This window comes from Calliphora vicina, chromosome 3, assembly GCF_958450345.1.
Source record: "Calliphora vicina chromosome 3, idCalVici1.1, whole genome shotgun sequence".
NCBI classification, from domain to species: domain Eukaryota; kingdom Metazoa; phylum Arthropoda; class Insecta; order Diptera; family Calliphoridae; genus Calliphora; species Calliphora vicina.
In genome coordinates this window covers 76,287,679-76,310,198 of record NC_088782.1, presented here as the reverse complement: position 1 = coordinate 76,310,198, position 22,520 = coordinate 76,287,679, and the positions used below count along the sequence as shown (strand labels likewise).

Below are 22,520 nucleotides of genomic sequence, written 5' to 3'. Positions count from 1 at the left end.
ATGTGTGAAATTTTGTTTTTGCTATGCACATAAATATCACTTTGGTGACGTGATTTACAAAATTAGGGTCTTAATCGTTCCAAACAAAACAAGCTCTAAATGATTAACATTTTAAAAATGTTTCCAATATTTTTACAAAAAAGTCATCTATAAAATTTTTAATTCTTAAAAATTTTATACTTTTTTGAAAAGAAGACAAAATTTTCTATAAGTTGATATATAACATATATATATCTTATCTTTTCCACTAGTCAAATTTTTGGATTCAAAATCAACAACAACATGAAAATTTACAGAATCTTGCCATTTTGTAAAAACGGCACTGCATTGCCGACTATTGCAATACTAAACATAGAAAACAGTGTACGAGTTATGTATCTTATCTTTTTGTGAATAAAATTAAAAGTTGTGGACAGATTTTAATCATTTAGAACATGATTTATTTGGAGCTTCGTTTTCTATATGTGTTTTCCAATTTTAAATGAAGTTTTAAAAACTAAAAATTTCGAAATTTTTCTAAAAAATTATATTTTTTTTTGCCTAGAAAAAACTTATAATTCTAAAACGACTGAGAAGATTAAGAAAGTGTTCAATAAACTTTGAGTTACGCGAATATACATATGTTGTACAACCTCCTCCATTTAACGGTATATCTCGAAAATAGGAGCTAACCTAAAAAAAACGGTTAGCACTACTGAATTCAGCATACCCGAATTAGTTTAACCCACTGCATGCACTTCTTGACAGACAAAAAAGTGTCAATTTCGTGCACAGTGTTATCATTCAAAAATATGTTTGAGAAAAAACATGTATTTGAATATAAATCCGCCTCTTAATTATTACATATAAAGAATATGTTTTTTTGTGAGTTACAACCATTAGACTACAACTTAAATACATGCTATAGTGTGTCATATTAATAAACAGTAAACAAAAAATAAAACACTTTATTGGGATGCCAACATTTCAAATTTCTTTAATTAACACATTTTTGTTTACAGTGTAAAACGTTTAATTTTTATTTATACGCTTTTCTTTTCTGTATTTTGGTCATACTCAACCCTCTCTGACGCGCTCATTCCGCTGTTACTCGTATTAAGTTGAATGTGCTAAATGTGATGAATACTTGTACCAACATTGACTAATCAGAGTAAAACCGAGCAACAAATGCCAACAACAACCACATAAATGAGAAGTAGAAGTAGAAGTGAATTATTATTAGGGGAGTCAGTCATCATAGTCCGCCGCATGTTATAGACGACCAAAAATAATCTCTTCTCTAAATATATTTTAACAAAATAATAATGTTTAGTTGCAGTTAACAACCTTTACGATTTACATGTACAAATAACTAAGCGTATTTCAATAATTTTCAAATCAAATTTGTACAAAAAAAATATAAAAAATAAAAATACCATAATATTGTGATAATTAAGTGCCAAATAGTTATTTAACGTGAATTTAATTAAAGTCTTTAAAACGAAAAATATTCAAAATATGTTTATCTGCAATATTTTAAATTTTACATCCATCATATGCCAATTAAGAATCTGTGAATTTTAATATTTTGCTCAATGCTGCTACGTAAAATATGTTTGTGAGAATCAACAGTTGGTTGTTTTAAGAGAAGTTTTACAAAAGTTAAACACTCAATAATACACGTAATAATAGAAAACGAAATTAAAAATAAAAAACAAAATCTGTTAAATTCTAATTATTATACAATAAGGTGCGTTTTTTCAAAGTTGTTTGTGAAAAAAGAATAGAAAATATGAAACAAATCTAAAAATATTTATCGATTTTTTCTTCATCATCAGTATGTGAATAAATAGCAGCGATATTGTTGTTGCCATAACATACATATAAACATAGATACAAATACGCAAACACAATCACACCAAGTATACATCACATATTTAGATACTCGTAGTTATTGTTAATTTATTTGCGTGTAAAAAAAGTCAGTGTAACTGTGTTTGAAAGTGAGTACAAATTAGTGTTTTTTTTTTTGTATTTATTTATTTATGTTCATTGTTGTTGATCCATCTATCTATCTGTGTATCTATCTATTCATCCATTATCACTAAAAGTGATAATTATATTAACTCTGATGTCAAATGATAAAAACAAACCACCACCAACCAACCACCACCACCACTGCGTAAAATGTACTGACTAATAACAACAACAACAATAACAACTACAATAATAAATATTAACAACAAAATTAAAATAAAAAAAAACAAAACGTTTGCACAAAAGTACACGCTCGTAATATTTATCTACACACGGTGTGTATGATCATACTTGCATTAAATGCTAAATTGGGTCTGATTAATTTGTATTAAAAGAATTAAAATCTAAATAATATTTGTGGACTGTTTATGAAATATGTAGATTAGAGTGCTCCAAGATCCCCCCACTAGAATTGTTCTATGTATTGTAGAAACACACTGTGTAACATATTCGGATGATAGGATAACGTTAACTGGTGGCGCAACGACGCTGAAGTTTTGAGGTGCATTTACAAGGGTGAAAAATGGATTTTGTAAAAATTTTGCCATTAGGTAATTATTTTTGTCAAAATTCGTTCAATAGTTCAATGTTCAATACCATTTTCGAATTTGTCATATTGAATTCCAAAAATGCCAAATATATTCCGCTATATTGCAAGAGTTGTATAAATCCTGAATTATTAGACTTGAACGTTTTTCGCTTTTGACGTTTAAACGAATTAAAAAATTTGGACGAAAATGTCCAAAGTGTACCTCCTACGTGAGGGGCTTACTGCAATAACATGATAAATCACAAGAATTCGAAAAATGATTTTAATATTTATACCCTACACCACCATAGTGGGGAGGGTATTATGCGTTTGTGCAGAAGTTTGTAATGCGCAAAAATATTAGTCTAACTCCCACCTTAAAGTATATCGAACGACTCAGAATCGACTCATAATCCGTCCGTCTGGCTGGTCGGCTTGCTGTCCATGTAAACCTTGTGCGCAAAGTACAGGTCGCAATATATAGATATTTCGATAAAATTTGGTGCATATAATTTTTTCTGCCCAAGGACTACTGAAACTGGCTGAAATCGGTCCATTATTTCACCTAGCCCCCATAAAAATGTCCTCCCGAAATAAGTTTTATATACATATACGGAATTCATGTCACCAAATTTTATTATGATCGGCCCATAATTAGTCATAGCTCCCATATAAAACCCGCTTCCAAAAATCACTTTAACGTGCATAAATCTCCTAAAAATTTAGGTATACACATAAAATTCAACATAAATAACTTTCATATAGACATAAATCACATGACCTAATTTTATTGTGATCGGTCCAGTGGTGCTAACCATTTTTTTAGGTTAGCTCGTATTTTCGAGATATACCTTTATTTCGAAAATGGAGGAGATTGCACAATATATATTCGCGTAACTCAAAAACAGTTTAGTTTATTGAATAAACTGAAAAAACGAAATTCCGCAACGAAATTACCTTCAAGTAAAGCTTAACATGTTTATAATCTTCGCAGTCGTTTTACAAATATAATATTTTTTCGAAATTTTTAGCTTTTAAAACGGCATTAAAAATTGAAAAATTCATATACGTGGGTTAATTCAGGATAACATGTCTCTAGTTACATGTTTATTGGTTCATTGTAATGTGGATTCTAGCTCATTCGAAACGTTATACTACCATAAAGACCCACATTTTGTATTCCCACTCAGCATCATTAATACCTAATTTCATATTTCTGGGTCCATTATTATTATAAATGCAAAAGAAAGTTACCACTAAAGTCACCTTTTGAGAATTCTAACTCATTCAGATTCATGTGTGCCTAATTTATAATTTTTAGGTTTATTATTTTAAAATATTCAAAAAGTACCTTTACACTACGGAAATATTCTAACTCATTCGGGATTATGTGTGTTTAATTTCATGCTTATAGGTTCATTATTATAGAAATTTCAAAAAAATACCATTTGAAGAACCAAAAAAATACTAATAGTTTTTGTTACTTTAATATCATTAAGTACTCTATCCTTGATTCTTTCTTTACTCAGAAGCATATTAGCCAATTATTATTAATATAAGTAAAATAATTTCATACAATAAAAAGTACCATTAGATGCATAAGTACAAATTTTCCACACTTGAACCCACGTCAAGTTTGAAATTTCAAAGTAATTTCCTAATTCTAGGTTCAATATTATAGACAATTCAAAAAGAACCATTTTAAGAACTAAAAAGTACTCCTTAGTTTAGTTTAGTTCTCCTTTTTTGGTATCATAATACCATTGAGCCCCCTATTCTTGATTATTTCTTTACTAAGAAACATAAATATTAGCCCACTTTAATGTACATAAGCTAACTAATTTAATATAGTAAAAAAGTACCATTAAAAGAAAAAGTACCGATTTTCTTTTATCCTCTTCAACACCCATCATGTTTGAATTTTAAAGTTTTATAGCATTTCCTATATTATCAACTGATTTTGTTTCTATATTATGTGGCGCTCTTTTTATATAGAATTGGTGTCTCCGATTCAAAAAAAAAAAAAAATTAAATGATCAATATAAACTTTTTAGCAAGTTACAGTAGGGTCTAGATATATAAAAATCAATAATAATAAAAAAATATTTCTAAAAATTCCATTCCGTAAAAATTAAAAAAAAGTATTTCGCGGGTGCTGGCGCCTACAATTTTTTTTACAAAGACATTACCCAGAAGTTTCTTTAATACATCATTTAACGGGCTACGACGGTCTTTTTTTTTGGCAAGCTATATAATATTCTTAGAAAAAAAATATCAGTATATTTGAGACCCAAGTTAAAAGGACTATAACAGGAAAATGGAGAGGCCCATAAATATAAGATATTCACTTAATAAAAGCCTATATCAATGTTTATCTATGTTTTGAAGTATAAATTTCTTTATGGTAAAACAATTGAGATATATGTATGTAATTTAGTAAAGCAGTAAAATATGAAAAAAAAAATTAACGAAAATATGATTCAAAATTTTTTGAACTTCTGGAACTTCTGGTGCTTCTGTCGAAAAAACGAAATGTCCAATTGAAAAACCCATTTGTATTGGAGGAGAGCAGATTGTCAGCTTCCGAAAAAACTTCGTTTTTCCAAATTATGAACATACCGATTTTTATAATTTTGTCTACTTAGATTTTGATTTGGAACCACAGTGGGCCGAGTAACTTATTAAAATTTTCCTAATCAATATTTTAATATATTTTTTGTATGCAAATTATATACATTTTTTGACTTTGATTAAGCCTAAACTATATTTAAAATTTAATAAGTTACCCGGCCTTAGTACTTAATAAAGTATCACAAAATCGAAAAATCTGAAACCGATCGATTTTAAATTTTTTAAAAACCAAAAAGCGGTTTTGAAATTCTTCGTTTTTTTTAAACTCTAAGTTAGTGTATCCCATATAAACAGTAATTGTCACAAATGTCTGACCACATGGTTGACTCTAATTTATATATTTTTGGTAATTTGCTCTTTGTAGTTGTAACGATTCTTAGAGTAGGGGTATTACCTTGAGAACAATGCTACCTATAAATTCGGGGTGTGTTAAGATCCCAAATTGTCAAAAGAATACAATTTTAGAATCAGTTACAAAAGATTTAATTTTTTTTATAAAAAAAGCACACAGTGTTTATTGTTCATCGAATTCATTGTTACTTTTATATTTCGGTTGTTTGGTCAGAATATTTGATTTCAAACAACATTATTTGTCTGCCCTAATAAAAATCATAAACAAAATGAAATTCCCTAATTGACCTATAAATCAACTTAACCTGTCGTTATTAAAATAATAACAATTAAAAATTTAATAATCGAAATCATAACTAAAAGGATAATGTTATTTGTAGTATTTATATAAACAACAATAATCAATATACATACATATGTATTAAACAATTATCAATAAAATAAAATTTGATTACCATTAATGTGTTAATTAGTTGGAAATGAATATAGAAATTTAACAAGTCTTATATAGTATAATAGGTGGGTTTTGATATGAAACGTGGTGACATTGAAATGTTTTTTGGTTGTTATGGACAAACGAAATATTAATAGAGTTAAATAAAAATTTAATTAACAAAATTATGACAATTGAAAACTATAGTTACAATTTTCTGTTCACCTCAGATTCAAAATACGCAATAGTTAAGAGGATATTATGGTCAATGAGGTCTTAATTTGAGAATAATTTTAATTCAAATGAATGTTCAGGTTGATATTGAGTACAAATCAGGTTAAAGATTAACCGAGATACGTATAGTTGACCAATTCCAAATTTGAAGTAGAAGTCGTCGACAGGGTGATTTTCCGGCCATACAATTTGAAATCGATTAATAAATTAAGGTCCATAGAACATTCAAAACAATGCAATTACATGTTTTACACAAGTATAAATCCAATATTCAAATCCCTAATAAAAATAACACCAAATAAATTTCGGAATCCAACAAATATCGTTTAATTTCTTACCAAATTTGAAACAAAATCACCTTAACAATCTAAAATTTACACTCCTCCAAATACCAAGTAAGGATTTCCTTAATCCGTTGCCACATTTTATGTTGAAAATAAATTAAAACAAAATTTCTCCGTATATGCGACCTTTTCAATTATATGTAGTTTTCGTTTTTGATGAAAATTTTACAAAATTACAAGGTTTGTTTACAAGCAATCGGTTATTAGACTGTATGAGATATATTTTTTTACTGCCTATTTGAGGTTAATAACCACCCGTACATGATAAAAGAACTAGTTATGAAGCTGATCCAGTATCCAAATAGGTAGATAGTAAGTGAATCCAATTCGTTGACTACTTTGGCCGGTTATCTGACAGTATCAATTAACTCCCTGCATAGGAAATTTACGTGTTAAAATAACTAGTCACGTAGCTAGTTGCCACCGTAAGTGATAGGTAAACAGTCTCCTGGGATGTACTTCTTTAATTGTGTTGTAAGTTAGACGAAATTTACTTACGTTTATAACAAGTGTTTATTATTCTTAATACTTCAAATTTATTATAGTGGCTTTGTTGCTACAGTCTATCGTTGCATAGTGGGGGAAATGAAAAGAAAGTGAAATAAATCTGTTACTTCTAAACGAATAGCCCGATTTTATAGAAGGGAAGGCTGATAAGGAGGCGCCGAGCCACAATGCCCCAAAGCGGGGCACCTCGGGTATATCAAAAATTAAAAATCATGCCAAATTTTTGTTTGCTACCGATTTGAAAGATTTTTATATATATGGAATCAAATATTATTTCTTTTAGTTTACGAGTTATTCGCATTTGAAAAGTAAAATATTATTTTATTTACCTACCTTGGTCTGCTTATTTTCTAATAACGGATCCAATTCTTATGAACGATATACATACATATTATATATCAACGTATAGGAAATTATGTTCTCTTTTCAAAAATGTTTTTAATTAATGTTAAGAATTAAAAACTTGATAGAATATTTTTTTCAAAAATATGAGAATAAACAAGTAAGAAAGTATGGTCGGTCAAACCCGACCATATAATACCCTACACTAATTAAAAGAGCAAAAACATTTTTCTTATAAAATTCCAATAATTTATATTTTTGAGTGATTTTCGGAAGTGGGCCTTATATTTATGTCTATATTAAAGTTAACTGTGTTGAATTTTGTGTGTATACCAACATTTTTAAGCGATTTATTCACGATAAAGTGATTTTCGGAAGCGGGTCTATATGGGAGCTATGACTAATTATGGACCGATCGTAACAAAATTTGGTGACATAAATTTTATATATATAAAACTTATTTGAAGCGGAATTTGTGGAGATACATATATAAATTAAACATTTATGACCGATAAAGTCCAATTTCGGAGCTAGGTGAAATAAAGGACCGATTTAAGCCAGTTTCAATAGGCTTGGGCCAAAAAAATAATATGTACCAAATTTGATCGAAATATCTTTAAAATTGCGACCTGTACTCTGCTCACAAAGTTTACATGACCAGCCAGCAAGCCAGACGGACGGACGGGCATCGTTAAATCGACTCAGAAAGTGATTCTAAGTCGATCAGTATTCTTTAAGGTGGGTGTTAGACTAATATTTTTGGGCATTACAAACATATGCACAATCGCATAATACCCTCCCCACTATGGTGGTGTAGGGTATAAAAATGGTAGCTGATATTTTTTGGAAAATTTTAATTTTTAAAATGCAATAAAAGTTTTGTTTATGAATCGTTTTTAATGAAATTTTACACTTATATAGAAACTTTCGATCCAAATCCAAAAGTGAAAACAACAATCCCATAATTCCCAAAATTATTTTCAAAAATTCAAAAATTGGAATTTTTTGATTTTTGTATCTTTTGAAGGCACCAAGCTCTTGGCTATGAAATCCCTTTGCACAATATTGAAGAACATATTGGGACATACAAAACAGGTCTTAATTTTTTGAAATCAGCTATGTGATTAGATAATATATTGTCTAAAGATGAAATTTATATATAAAAATACGAATTTTAATATTATTTTGCTTTTATAAATGTTATCTTTCAGAAAAATATAAAAACATTATTTAATTTTCACTTATTTTCTGTATTATTTAAAATTAATGTAATGTAAGTTTGAGTGCACATAACTTTTGACTCAGTAGAGGGTTTTAAACAATTCTTTCCTACTATTACTAACAAATTTGTTGTTAAATCAAAAAAAGATATTTCATTGCTAAAGCAATGTTTTTTTGTATATCTCGTCTAGTAGATTCCATATATATAAAAGTCTTTCAAATCGGATCGTAAACAATTGGCATCATTTTTAATTTTTGATATACCCGATATCAGGCTATTGGTTTAGAAGTTATAGATTTATTTCCACTTTTTTTTCAGTTCCCCACTGTGCGTTGTTTTAAAATATCAACGATTTATATTTTTGTTGTCTTTTCTTTCCTTGTGTTGATTCTGGTTTTTTATTACAAGGGCTTATCCTTCAAATTTTAAACAGTTATATTTTCATATAACTTTAAAAATGATATTTTATGCAGATGTTACTACATAATTTTTTTATAGATCAGTAAGTAGTTTGTAGATTTTGTTTTTGTTCTTGTTCTTGTATGGGTAAAAAATAAAATATCCGTAACAACATCAAGCAACAGAGTGAAATATTTGTATTTTTACGCTCTATTGTTGCAACTAAATGAGTTATTTGAATTTTGTACGCTCTTGCTGTGTGTTTTCTTTATATTCGGGTTGTGTACGAATAAATTGACGAAAATCTTCGTAATCTGAAAAATATGAACGCGCATCGCTGTTATATGTAGATTAACATTTAATCAAGATGTCGACGTATGAGTTACACACATCTATTAGTTATTACTAATATTACGTATACGTCAGCATGAACATTTTAAAGAACACAGAGAAATGCACAGATGTATAGAAAAAAGTGGGAAATAAATCTATAACAGCGAGTCCAAAGTTATATGCATTTGAAAAAAATACTTTTTTCTTTTAAAGTTATCTAAAAAATTCTAAGAACTTATACTTTTTGAAAAGCTAACTTTACATTAAATATTTTAAATGAAAACAAATTTGAAAATTATTGATACCGAGGGGACCAGGTCCATTCAAAAAAACGCCTATTTTTTGTATAAAATTCAAATTTAGGACAAAAATTCTCAAATTGCGTAGTCGACATCAAAATATAGTAACCCCGTCCCTAGTATTTTTCCATTTTCAATAGAAGAATCTATATAACTGTAAAATTTCATTAAAAGATATTCATAACTCGAAATTTAATTTCGATTTGAAAAATTATTATCTTTGCATAAACTCAATAAAAAGCAATTTTTATCATATTATTCAAAAAAGGATTCCATGAATTTTTTAATTGTAAAAAGTAATAGACAAAATCACCTATCCATTGATATATAGCATGTCTACGATATGTTTTTTATATGGCAAATTAATTAGGAAAAACTTGAAAACTCACAGAGAATTTATTACCCTCTGTGGAATGTGGATTTTTTAAACAATTCGTAAAAATGAAATTGATATTCCTATAAATAAATAATTCAAACAAATAAAGGAAACAAAATGTTAAATTTTCTTTCTTTTCACACATTTTTTATAAATTTAACATACATACATACATATTTTTACGGCCATAAGCCGTACCTTCTGTGCATCACACAGGGGTACCTGTAGAACAAGTGAGGTTGCAAAATTCAAAAATTTCACGAGTCCCTAAAAAATACTGAATACAAATAGATATTTTATAGGACATTGTCCAACGATTTTAAATATGCTACTCGTATTACAATCAGATATTTGGTTCAGAACATACAGCCCTTCAAAGTTGACTGATTTTCTGTGTTCAAAAAAAAAGACCATGTTTAGGTAATTTTGTCCGCTTTCAGATATAGTATCTTGAAAAGTAGGTAACGGATCGTCAGTCTTTTTGATTCTGTTGATAGATATATTTATTAAGAAAAGATTAAAACAAATTGTACTATTTGCTTTGTGTTTGTCTTGATAAATCGATATTTTTTCAATATTTCTCAACATTGATGGAAAATAAAAAAAACTATAAATTTCTATATTTGCCATATTTTCAAAATAAGTTGTTTGATTATTTCTTTACCTAATGCAAAAATTTCCAGCTACCCGTCCTTGTCCCATTATTTGCTAGAGGTAAAATTTTGAAAAAAGACATGATCCCAGAAATTTGTTGCACGCAGTTTTAAGGCCTAAAACCGAAAATTATTCTTCGGTTTTTACTTTTAATTTATTTTCTGTAGAAAAAATCAAAATTTAGAAACTTTTTCATTCAATTTCTCTAAAAACAAATCCGTTAAAATATCTTAAGATTTCTTTAAATTTTTTAAATTGTATTACAATATTGCTTCAGATGATGTAGCAGGCTACCTGTCGCAGGAAATCTGTTAATAAAGAAAGGCACAAACTCATTTAAAATTATTGATCATACGAGTATTTCCTGACAATTAAACTACAAATTACTGTTTATTTATTTAATTTAAAAACAAATATGCAAAATGTTTGTAATATGGATGACTAGTTGGCCCTGTGTGCTTCGCCACCCCAATTGGAAGTAAGAAATAGTACTATTAAGACTCCCTTTGTGAATTAATACTAATTCAGGATAACATGTCTCTAGTTTCATGTTAATTTATTAATTGTAAAGTGGATTCTATTTCATTTGAAACGTACCTATTATTCATTATTATTGAAATTTCAAAAATACCATTCAGAAGCATATCAGCCAACTATTATGTATACATACATATGTATGTATGTATAAGTAAAATAATTTGATATAACAAAAAGTACCATTAGAAGAAAAAGTACCAATTTTCCACACTTGAACCGCCGTCAAGTTTGAAATCAAAGCAATTTCCAGATTATAGGTTCAATATTATAGAAAATTAAAAAAGTACCATTTTGAAGAACGAAAAAGTACTCCTTAGTTTGGTTTAGTTATCACTTTTTGGTATCATAATACAATTGAGCCCCCAATTCTAGATTACTTCTTTACTGAGAAGCATATTAGCCAACGTTAATGTATATATGCTAACTAATTTAATATACATATTAAAAAAGTACCATTAAAATAAATACTTAGTACCAATTAAAAAAGTACCATTAAAATAAATACTTAGTACCAATTTTCCTTTATCCTATTGAAATTAAAATTTGTATAGCATTTCCTATATTATTAACTGATTTTGTTTCTATAACATTAAGATTTAACAAATTATCACAAAACCGAAATAAAACCAAACCCGATCGGTTTTCAATTTTTTAAACCCGAAAGCGCGGTTTTGAAATTCATCGGGTTTTTGAAAACTCTATAATGATACAACATATATAATTAAAAACACCGTAACAATAACTAACAAGTTTTGTTTATTTGTCAACTAAATTCAATTATTTAACCCTATGAAGCACATGCTAATAATGCTGATGTTTGTAACCCCCAAAAATATTAGTCTAACATCCAGCTTAAATTATACCAATCGACTCAGAATCACTTTTCGATTAGACGATGTCCGTCCGTCTGTCCGGCTGTCCATGTAAACTTTGTGCGCAAAGTCCAGGTCGAAATTATTTCAACTAAATTAGGTACATATAAATTTTTCAGGCCAAGGACAAAGCCTATTAAAACTGGTTGAAATCGGTCCATTATTTCACCTAGCACCCATACAAATGTTCTCCCGAAATTGGACTTTATCGGTCGTAAACAGTTAATTTATACAAGGATCTAAACAAAGTACATGGCGATAGGTCCATAATTAGTCATAGCTCCCATATAAGGCCCTTTCCCGAAAATCATTCACGAAAATAAATTATAGTGTAGACCATACTTTCTTACTTGTTTTTTATATAAAACTGCAGTTATTTCAAACCACAACTTTATTATTTTAATTAAAGTTTTTTGATACTTATTAGTAAAAGTGTTTTTTATTAAATACCACTAGCCGCTTTGGAAGTACTTGACGAGAAGTCCACAGGCACATCTCGACGTTCGTGTCACTACCACCTACTGCTTTATATTTTTTACATTCAGCCCACCAGATTAATCTCCTGCGACTTCTAGTTTTAACAAATTAGTAAAAATCATCATAGACATTCCTATTAATGCGGTATTTGTAAAGAACCTTTTAATATCCAAATTTATGTATATAATTATGTTCTTTTTCTAACACTATGATATATTATTAGAATAATAATGTACAAAGTTTATTTTATGATATCCTTCCTTGAAGCTTTGTCCCTTGGGCCAACAAAATTATATGTACCAAATTTTATCGATATGTATTCAAAATTGCGACCTGTACTTTGCGCACAAAGTTTACATGGACTGCCAGCCAGGAGGACGGACGAACATCCTTTAATCAACTCAGAAAATGATTCTGAGTTACAAACATTTGCACAAACGCAATATACCCTCCTCACTTTGGTGGTGTTTTTGTTCTATTCGAAATTTTCGGAAATTTTAAGTTTTTAATAAATTGTCTCCTTTTCACTTCTCATTGTTCTTAATAGGAAACATTTTTTGGAGAAACTTGAAGAGCTAACAACACTGCCTCCTTTTCACTTCTCAATTGTTTTTACTTAACCTATTCTTAAACTTTAGAAAGTTTCTAATTAGTGGTACATATGTATATGTATGTGGTTGCCACAAATCATTAGTAAATAGCTACAGGTCAGGTACTGTAATATAAAAATTGTAAGCAACTCCAATTTTGTTGTTTATCATAGAGAACATGTGTACCTAGTCGGAAATGTTTGTTTCATCACAAAAACTTAAATATATTATGGTGCAAACGATTTTCCCTGTAAATAGTACAGATTTTACTAAACAAGTGTACAAATTGTATTTTTTTTTTATAATTTACAAATCAAGCGTATATCTTAGATAATGCAATAATAGGTATATTGCAACAGAATAACGTAAATAAAAAGAATTGTTTAACAGCAAAACATTTAAAAAACTCCACTTAAAAACACAAATAAAGAATTAAAAGAGAAATTCTTGAAAATAATGTTGTATGTAATAAACACTTACTAATCTCATAAATACAGGCTAATAAAAAATAATTGTCATTCGCTCATCCTTAAAAATTAATAATAGAATATAATTACAATTGTACACTGGTACATATTCCTATAAAGGAGCTCAAAAATTAGTAATTAAAACTTCAATTGCACATTTATTATTTTATAATCGTAATGTTATTGGGGACTTTTCCATAAACGCTCTTTAAATTTTGAGGCAGATTTTTTTAAATTAATTGATGATTCCACCATCAAAAAAGATGGGGATATATTGATTTTGTCATTCCGTTTGTAACATATTGAAATATTGGTGGTACAGCAAAATGTATATACATATATATTATGGGTCCTTATGGAATGCTAAGACGATCTGGTTCTGTCCATCCGTCTGTCCGTCTGTTGAAAACACAATAGGTCCCAAACGAAAGGAACTCTGTTTTTATAAGGTTTGATTGGTATAGAAAATGGGCAATATCGGTCAATGACTTCACATAGCCCCCATACAAATGTCCCCCCGGAATACCTTTTGAGCAGTCATAAATATGTTGATTATGCGGCAATCTCGATAAAATTTTACACAGATTAGTTCGAAGAACTTTGAAATTATATTGTAAAGTATGGCGAAAATCAGGCAACATTTTTCCCTAGTCACCATATAAGGTCCCCCTCAGAAAATAACTTAAACATTGATAATTGCCTTGTAATAATAAATATTGTAATGAAATTTGACATAAACAAGTTTTATAGGAACCTAAATTTTTCTACCAACATGCGTGAGGATGGATCCATAATTGATACTACGCCCTTATAATAAAAATAACAGAAAAATATATTATATCCAAGCCGTGTTTACCACGATTTGGATTATTTTGAAACGAGAATTGCAGCATTGTCCTGTTGAACTATACAATCATCATCCATTTTGTCATTAAGAAATCAGAAAAATTTTGATCGAATCTCATTCGATCAGAAATCATGAAGAATATTTTCTTTTTCTTCTTGCACCAGCACTCAGGGGATGACCCCTACTCATGCAAATTGTGCGTATCATTCATGTATTGCCTCATTGCCCTAATCTCCGACAGGCTTGGTCTATAATTGAATGCATATGAATAGCAAAAGAGTACATAGGGTTGGAAGTTTGACGTAGAAGGTCGTTTATAAAAGATAAGAAATAGAGTAGGAGAAAGGACGGAGCCTTGCGATACCCCTGAATTGATTTTGAACTCGTTTGATGAAATTCCATCAACTATAACTCTTATAGTGCGATCTCTGAGAAAGTTTGATATAAATCGGGAGAAGTTATTACCAAGACCAAAAGCAATAAGTTTTGCTAAAATCGCACCATACCATACTCTATCAAATGCTTTAGAAATGTCTAGAGCCACGATCGGTAACTCCTATACACAGTGCATTTTGGCCGTTACTAAATTTACACATACTACGTTTATACGAACGGCTTATTCGCAAATAAAAATATTGCAATTAGAAAAAAATGCCGCATAAACAGTGAATTAATTTTTTATTTGCGAATAGCTAATACCACGCTCTCATTCGTCATTCAACCCCCAATTACGAACTGAATTACATGAGTCGCCATACAAAATTTCAAGTGCGAATTACCTTGTTCGTACGTAATTCAGTTTGAATTACCTTATGAATTACGAACGAATGACTGTCATCTCTAATTTTTATCGATTATTTATGTATCAAAATCAGCTGTCCAAACAAAATAAAGAAAAAGATTTTTGTATTAAATAAATAAATAAATAAATAAATAAATTAAAAGAAATAAAAAGTCTGATTAAAGTTAAAGCCACGCAGCTCTGCCATTCTTTCAGCCCACACCTCTAATAAAGCCCGCTCGCTGCCCTGGTCCCACTTGCTTGGACTTTTTCTTTTTTCTAATAATGAAAATAATAATTAAATTATATTTGTTTAATTAATAATGCTACAATTTTATGTTTTTACTTACCTTTTTTATCCATTGCCAAATTACAAATTTAAAATTCGCACCAAACAAACAAAATAAACAATGTAAACAGAATAAGAAATAAATAAATGGCAAACTGAATTACGAATGTTGTCGTGTAAACAGGTTGATTCGCAATCGTAATTCAAAACGCGAATTAAGTAATTCAGACTGCCGTGGAAACATGGCATAACTCACGAAAACAATTCCTGATTAACAACCCTATTTGCAAATAAGATTTTAAGCATTGCCATATGTTTTAACGCTTTTAGTTTATTATGACGTTTTTTAAATATTTCATTGCGTTTTTGAATTACTTGGATAGCAAGACGGACAAGAATTTTTGATTCTATAATTTTTAAATTTAAAAAAAATAAAAAATGTATCATATTTTATTCAATAAAAGAGCTACCAAATAATTAAATTTTACCATACGGCATCTCATAAAAACAAGAATTTTCCGTAACCAATGTGACATATAAACAGTGAGTTAGTTAATTGCAAATAATTTTTATTTGCGAATAGGCTACGTATAAACGTAGTAACAGACTACTCACACGCAGGGTTGTCAGATTTTTTTTACCTCCATCGCCAAAAGCTAAACGAAAAATCGCCAAATATCGCCAAAATAAATTTTTGGAGTTTTTTATTGTAAAATGTATTATAAAGTCTTAAATCTAGCGCATTAGTTATTTATATTAAATTGATATCAAAAGTATACATTGTATTAGAATTAAACTTTTTTAACATTTTATCTGTAGCCTGAAATGAATTGCAACAAAACTTGTTATTCTCATCAATGAATCTAAAAGTTCATATTGAAATTCCCTTTCTACGTAAGCGTTGCTGGTTGGTAAAATTAACATATTAAGAACGGCCAATGCTAAGTCTTTAAAGAGAAATGTTCCACCTGCATCTTAATAATTGTAAACTTGTGGCCAAACATCTAACAAATTTTGTTGGAATTTCACCTTGAAAGATCTGAGTCCAATTGATATATGCTAATTTTGACCATTGCAATTCACATTCCCCTGCAGATACTTTTGGATTGAAAAATAAAGTTAGTGAATTTTGAACTACCGAAAAGTTCCATTTCATTTCAATATGGAAAATTCATTATATACTTTAAAAATAGTTATATTTTCTGATAACCGTTTAAGCATTTCTTACAAAGCTTTTTAAGTACAAAAAACAATATTCTTTTAAAATTTCTATTTCTCCATTTTTATATTTTGTAATTCCATTTCCAATTCTGTGCCAAAATCGATAGATTCCTGATTCCAAAAAATCCGTCGAACCAATAGCAAATTTTAATGAGCATATTCAGTTATCAATATTTCCATTAGTATTTAAAAATGACGCGTCATGACGGCTTAAACATTTTAGAAGAAAAAATTAATATTGTTGAAACTATTTGATTATGTATGCTACCTGCATCCATATGTTCAGATTATAAATGATTAATTTTATTAACTATTCGGTTAATAAATATCAAAAAAAAATATTTCAAGAAAACCAAATAATTTGTTAAAAAATCGCCAAATAAATCGGCAGCTAGTCTGTAAATCGCCATGTCGCCAATTGGAAATTTTGGTCGCCAAAGGCAATGAAAAATCGCCACGTTTGGCGAGAAATCGCCACATCTGACAGCCCTGCTCACACGCATAGAAAACAAAATTCAGTCTCATATGAGCTGTCACAGAAGAAGGTTGTGTTGTCGCTCGTTTCTTGCTTTTGTTTATGAATAAATGTTAATGCAGAGGTGGATAATTTATATTATTGTTGTAAATTTTTTAGCATCTACACTACATACTAAGTAGTTTTTAGAATTATAAACTAGTTTTAATGTTTTTTCTCTCACCTTTAGATGCTTAAATGGGTTTTTAGAAGTTTCTTGTAAATTATTATTTTTTCATACACAATAATTGATAGACAAATATGTTAATTAACATGTATTCTTAAAAAAAATTACAAATCAATTTTAACAATAGATGAGAGTACAACTATTTCTCATTTCATGTTCTTTCGCTCTTATAAGTTACAAGTGCAAAATGTAGTAGTATATGTCTGCCGATCGCGGGTCTAGAGCCGCGATCTTCTATGACAGCTCATATGAGACTGAATTGTGTTTCCTATGCGTGTGAGTAGCCTGTGTAAATTTAGTAACGGCCAAAATTCACTGTGTATAGGAGTTGCCGATCGTGGGTCTAGAGCAGGGAAAGGCAACCTATACTATTGCATTTTACGTTTGTATTAGTTACATATACATTCTCACCACGAATCGGTGTTGCCAGTAAACTTTCGTCTCTTTTCCCCAATTAAAAATGTAAAATCTCATATTGTTCATCATACATCTTTAAAAGTTGGGACATTTTTTTTTGCCACTGGCAACGCTGATTCTTAAATTGTGCGATAAAAAAACGATACACACCTGCTTGTTTGAGTTCTCAAGCTAGACTGATTAAAAGTTGCTCATTTCTCCACAATGCGTGTGCACACGTACGTAAGAGAAGAGTAAATGAAAAACGCTTTCGCCAAAACGGTGTATGGAACGTCTCCCGTAGAGCGTCCTCTACGAAAGCCATACTGCTGGTCGCTGAGTAAATTGTTGGACTCGAAATATTTCACAAGATGGTAGTTAACCATACTCTCCATAACTTTGGAAAGTGCAGAACAAATTGCTATTGGGCGATCATTTTCAGGGTTGTTAGCCTCTCCCTTTTTAGGAATTGGCGTTACATTAGCAACCTTCCAACATACTGGAAATATGCCGGCACGGTATAAAGAGCTGAAAAGGTTAGCCAATGGACGAGCTAGCGTCAAAGAACACTGCTTCAAGACCAGTGCTGGTATACCATCAGGCCCAGGAGACTTATTTATGTTGAGATCCGCTAAAACCATTTTAACATTGCGAGCGCGAAATAATATATCCGGCATAGTAACTGATACTCTTTCGAGCTCGGGTAGTGCATAAATCTCATAACAAATGTTGGAATGCAAATATAATTTATCAAAAATAAGTTTCATACAGAAATAAATCACACAGCCTAATCTCATGGCGATCGGTCCATAATTGCTCCTATCTCCATTAGAGTGCTCCAAGATTGTACGGACGAAAAAAATTGTCTAGGTACAGACCGTCCCCCCTCTAGAATGGTTCTATGTGTTGTAGAAACTCGTTACGTAAAATATTAGAATGATAACATAACGTTAACCGGTGCCGCAACGACGCTGAAGTTTTGAGGTGCAGGGAAAAAAATTTAAGTTTTTCAGTTTTTGTAAAAATGTTGGCATTAAATAATTACTTTTGCAATTTAATTTAAAAGAATCGAAATGTACACGTAATTGTCGTTCAAATGAGATATAAAAGACATAAATTGGTTAAAAAATGTTAAAGTTATTAAAAAATCGACAGGCCATTAACGAGTCTCAAGCCACTAGAACAAGAAATGTTGGAACAAAATTAAGATATTTTGAGAAATATTAAAATAAAAACTTAAAATATATCCATGTTTACTTGTATATGAGTTTTCGTCTTCGTAGGATACCGATAACCTATTCGCAAAACTCCAATTTAAAATTTTTAAAAATTTTGTTAAACAAATTTCAGAATATGTTGATCATCACTTGGGGATTTATTGAGAACATAACAAGGAATAAGGAAATAAAAAAAGTATGAAAATACCTACTATAGTTTTTCCGTACCTGCGATTTAAATTTTGAGATTTTCGAGAAAAACAATTATTTTGGCCATATTTTGGCGAATGAGTCGAACTTCTTTACTGTTATGATTTTTAAGCAAAAGCTACGCAGAATATTATATTCCAGGTAATTTGAAATATAGTCTGAAAGTTTTACTAAAATCGGAAAACGTTAACCCTTAAATAGGGAAGGTCAAAGGTAAAATTTTTCAATATTTGGAATTTCTCATGGAAAGATATCAAAATGTTATATATTTTTGGAGCCGATTTTGATGAAACTTAAGAAAAATATAAGACATAGTCTGAAAAAATTAAATTTTTTTCCCTTGTAAATGCACCTCAAAACTTCAGCGTCGTTGCGGCACCAGTTAACGTTATCCTATCATCCTAATATTTTACACAACGGTGGTTTGTCTCATAGACAAAAATCAAAAAAAAGTTTTGGTCTCAAAATATGATAAAATATATGTTGATCGATAGCTAGCAAAACAGCTCAAATAAATTTGTAGGAATTGGTTTTATTTGACTCTCTTCGAATTCACCAGAGGTCGCTAAAGTCAGTCAAATTTAAGAAAAAATTAATGAATAAAAAAATGAATTGAATAGCTTCAAGAAAATAATTCTCAAAAATTAATTTTTGTAAAAATAAGTTTAATATTTTATTTTTTGAGTTCTGTAGTGTTTTTAAAATTCGGCAGTAATAAAATTTTTATTAAAAATTTCGATTAACATTTTTTTATCGCTCAAAAAAATACATTTTTTTAAAAAAAATTTAAAAATTATAAAAGTTTGTTGGAATTTAAAAAAAAAACGTATAAAATCGTACATTTTTTTATTTCGTTTTTTCTTAGTATATAGTGTTGTTAAAAAGGCTGTGAAAAGATTAGTACCAACTTTTTGCCACAACTTAAAAAAAATGCATTCACAATTTTTAAGAGTAATAATGTTAAAGTTATGTTTCAAGATATATGAAATAATATTAATATCTTATATTTAATTAAATAAATATTCAATATTTATTATATGGAATTCAAATTGTGCATCAAGTCTTAACCAGAGTGCGCTAATATTATATAATTTTAAGCAAGATGAGGTAATACCTTATATACCCACCTATTTTTGTGACACATATCTCTGAATTTTTTTCTTATGGATTTAAATTCAACAACAATCTTAAAATTTACAGAATCTTGCCATTTTGTAATATATTTTTGAGCACTGCATTGCCGACTACTGCATTACCGAAAATCGGAGAATACAACAAGATGAAGTTAATTACTGTGAGTTATGTATTTTGAAGCCATTAATGAGACTTTTGGAAAATAAGAGATATACATATTAGAGTAACTTCGGGTATTGTGGACTATGCGTCTAATGTGGACCAGTGTCTTTTTTCAGAAACTATTGAAGGTATGATAAAACTGATTTGTCGTACATTTACAATTTGTTTGAAACAACAATTACACATTTGCTTTCATGAGTTATTGATATGTTGACTTTTTATTCTTGTATTGAAATTAATGCGACAGCTCAAGTAAGAAACAAAATTTGGTACAGTTACTTGGTAGAATTTAATGTTTGGTTGTTTTATATAGTTAAAGTGGACACGTAGTTTTGCATATATTTGGTAAGAATTTAAGCACATTTATTATTATTAGGTAAAAATAACTTTTTACCACTGTAACCCAAGTTCGTGTAATGTGGACCACTTAAATTACTTGATTATGTACTACTGGTCCATATTACCCGACAATAACTATGTACTTTGTAAGCAATCTATCTAAGCCAAGAACGCGACTTTTTAGTTTGTATTAATAAAAATATATTGAAATTAAATTTTTTAATCATTCATGATTAGCTGGTTCATGAATTTTATGTATTAAATACTAGTCCACATTAGCCTCATATAGTGGTCCATATTACCCTCCAATTTTTTTAATGCTGATTTTTGGGTTCCTTACAATATTTTCACATAAATTTTTTATCCTTTAACGGAAAAAATATTCAACTGCAAAAACCATTAGAGAATACATTAGCTAATTTATTGCTTCACAACTCTTTTAATATCCATATATATTGTGGCCAAAATTTAGAAAAAACAAAACGGTAGTCCACATTACCCGAAGTCACTCTATATATCAACGTATAGGAAATTGTGTCTTCTGTTCAAAAATATATTAAATTTTTAAGAATTAGAAATTTTTGGTCCAAATGAAAATGTATGAACGAAATTTGTGAATTCTTATTGAGAATTCCAAATTCCCAAAAAAATTGCAAAAATCCCAAAAATGGTATTTTTTAGGTTTATGACTTTGTTTAAGAACATATTGGGTCATACAGGAATGGTTTTAATTTTTTAAAAGCAGCTTCCAAAACGTTATCTTTGAGAAAAATATAATCACATTATTTATTTTGTTTTTATTTTCTGTATAACTAAACATTAATGTAAGTACTTCTTTCGAAAAAATTCGTGAAAAAACTACTTTTTAAAATATTTTTAATTTAAAACTTTTGAATTAGTATATGTATATTTTAAAATTATTATTTTTTTTCTATTACTAATATATTTGTTGGTAATTCAAAAATGTATATTTGAATAAAATAGAAAGATATTTGGATTCACTATTAGCAAAAATCTAGATTAAAGTAGGAAAAATCATCAAATTTTAATTTTCAAATGAGAATATCTCGTCAACTATAAGAGATAAAATATAGTTCATGGAATGTTTTTTGTAGCAATTTTCTTGTAGATTATACACCTATAAAAATCTTTAAAATCAGATCGAGAACAAAAATTTGGCATCATTTTTAATTTTTCATATACCCGAGATACCCCATTTTGGGGCCTTAAGTCTCCGCCCTACCTTCTAAAGTCCAAATTCAAATCTTAAACTCAGCTACATCTCCTCTATAGCCGTGGAATTTTATTAACTTCGGACTGTTGGTTTAGAAGTTACAGATTTATTTCCACTTTTTTTTTAATCTCGAGAGGACATTTGTACGGGGGCTAGGTGAAATCATAAACCGATTATGACCAAAATTACCAAAGTTGTTCCTTGGCTCGAAAAAGTGATGTGGATCAAATATTATGGGAACATGTTTAAAATAGATGGAGGCGGACAGACTGGGGGACGGTTAAAGCGTATTCAACCCAAAAAGTTATTCAGTAATTACAAATAAACATACCAAGTTTCATTATAATCACATAATTTTTGCAAAAGTTATAGAATT

At 29.2% G+C, this 22,520-nt stretch overlaps 1 protein-coding gene across 2 annotated transcripts in view; it reads left to right on the top strand.

The window, feature by feature from the left end:
- Adcy8 (adenylyl cyclase 78C) overlaps nucleotides 1-22,520 on the top strand; it is a 132,376-nt gene that overhangs the window by 43,163 nt on the left and 66,693 nt on the right. The window contains exon 1 of one of the 2 annotated variants that reach the window (XM_065505072.1): nucleotides 1,695-1,982. The exons of the other annotated variant lie outside the window; for it this stretch is intronic. The gene's annotated coding sequence lies outside the window, so the exon portion shown is untranslated. Of the gene's footprint in view, nucleotides 1-1,694; nucleotides 1,983-22,520 lie in introns of those variants that run through there. 2 annotated transcript variants of the gene reach the window in all.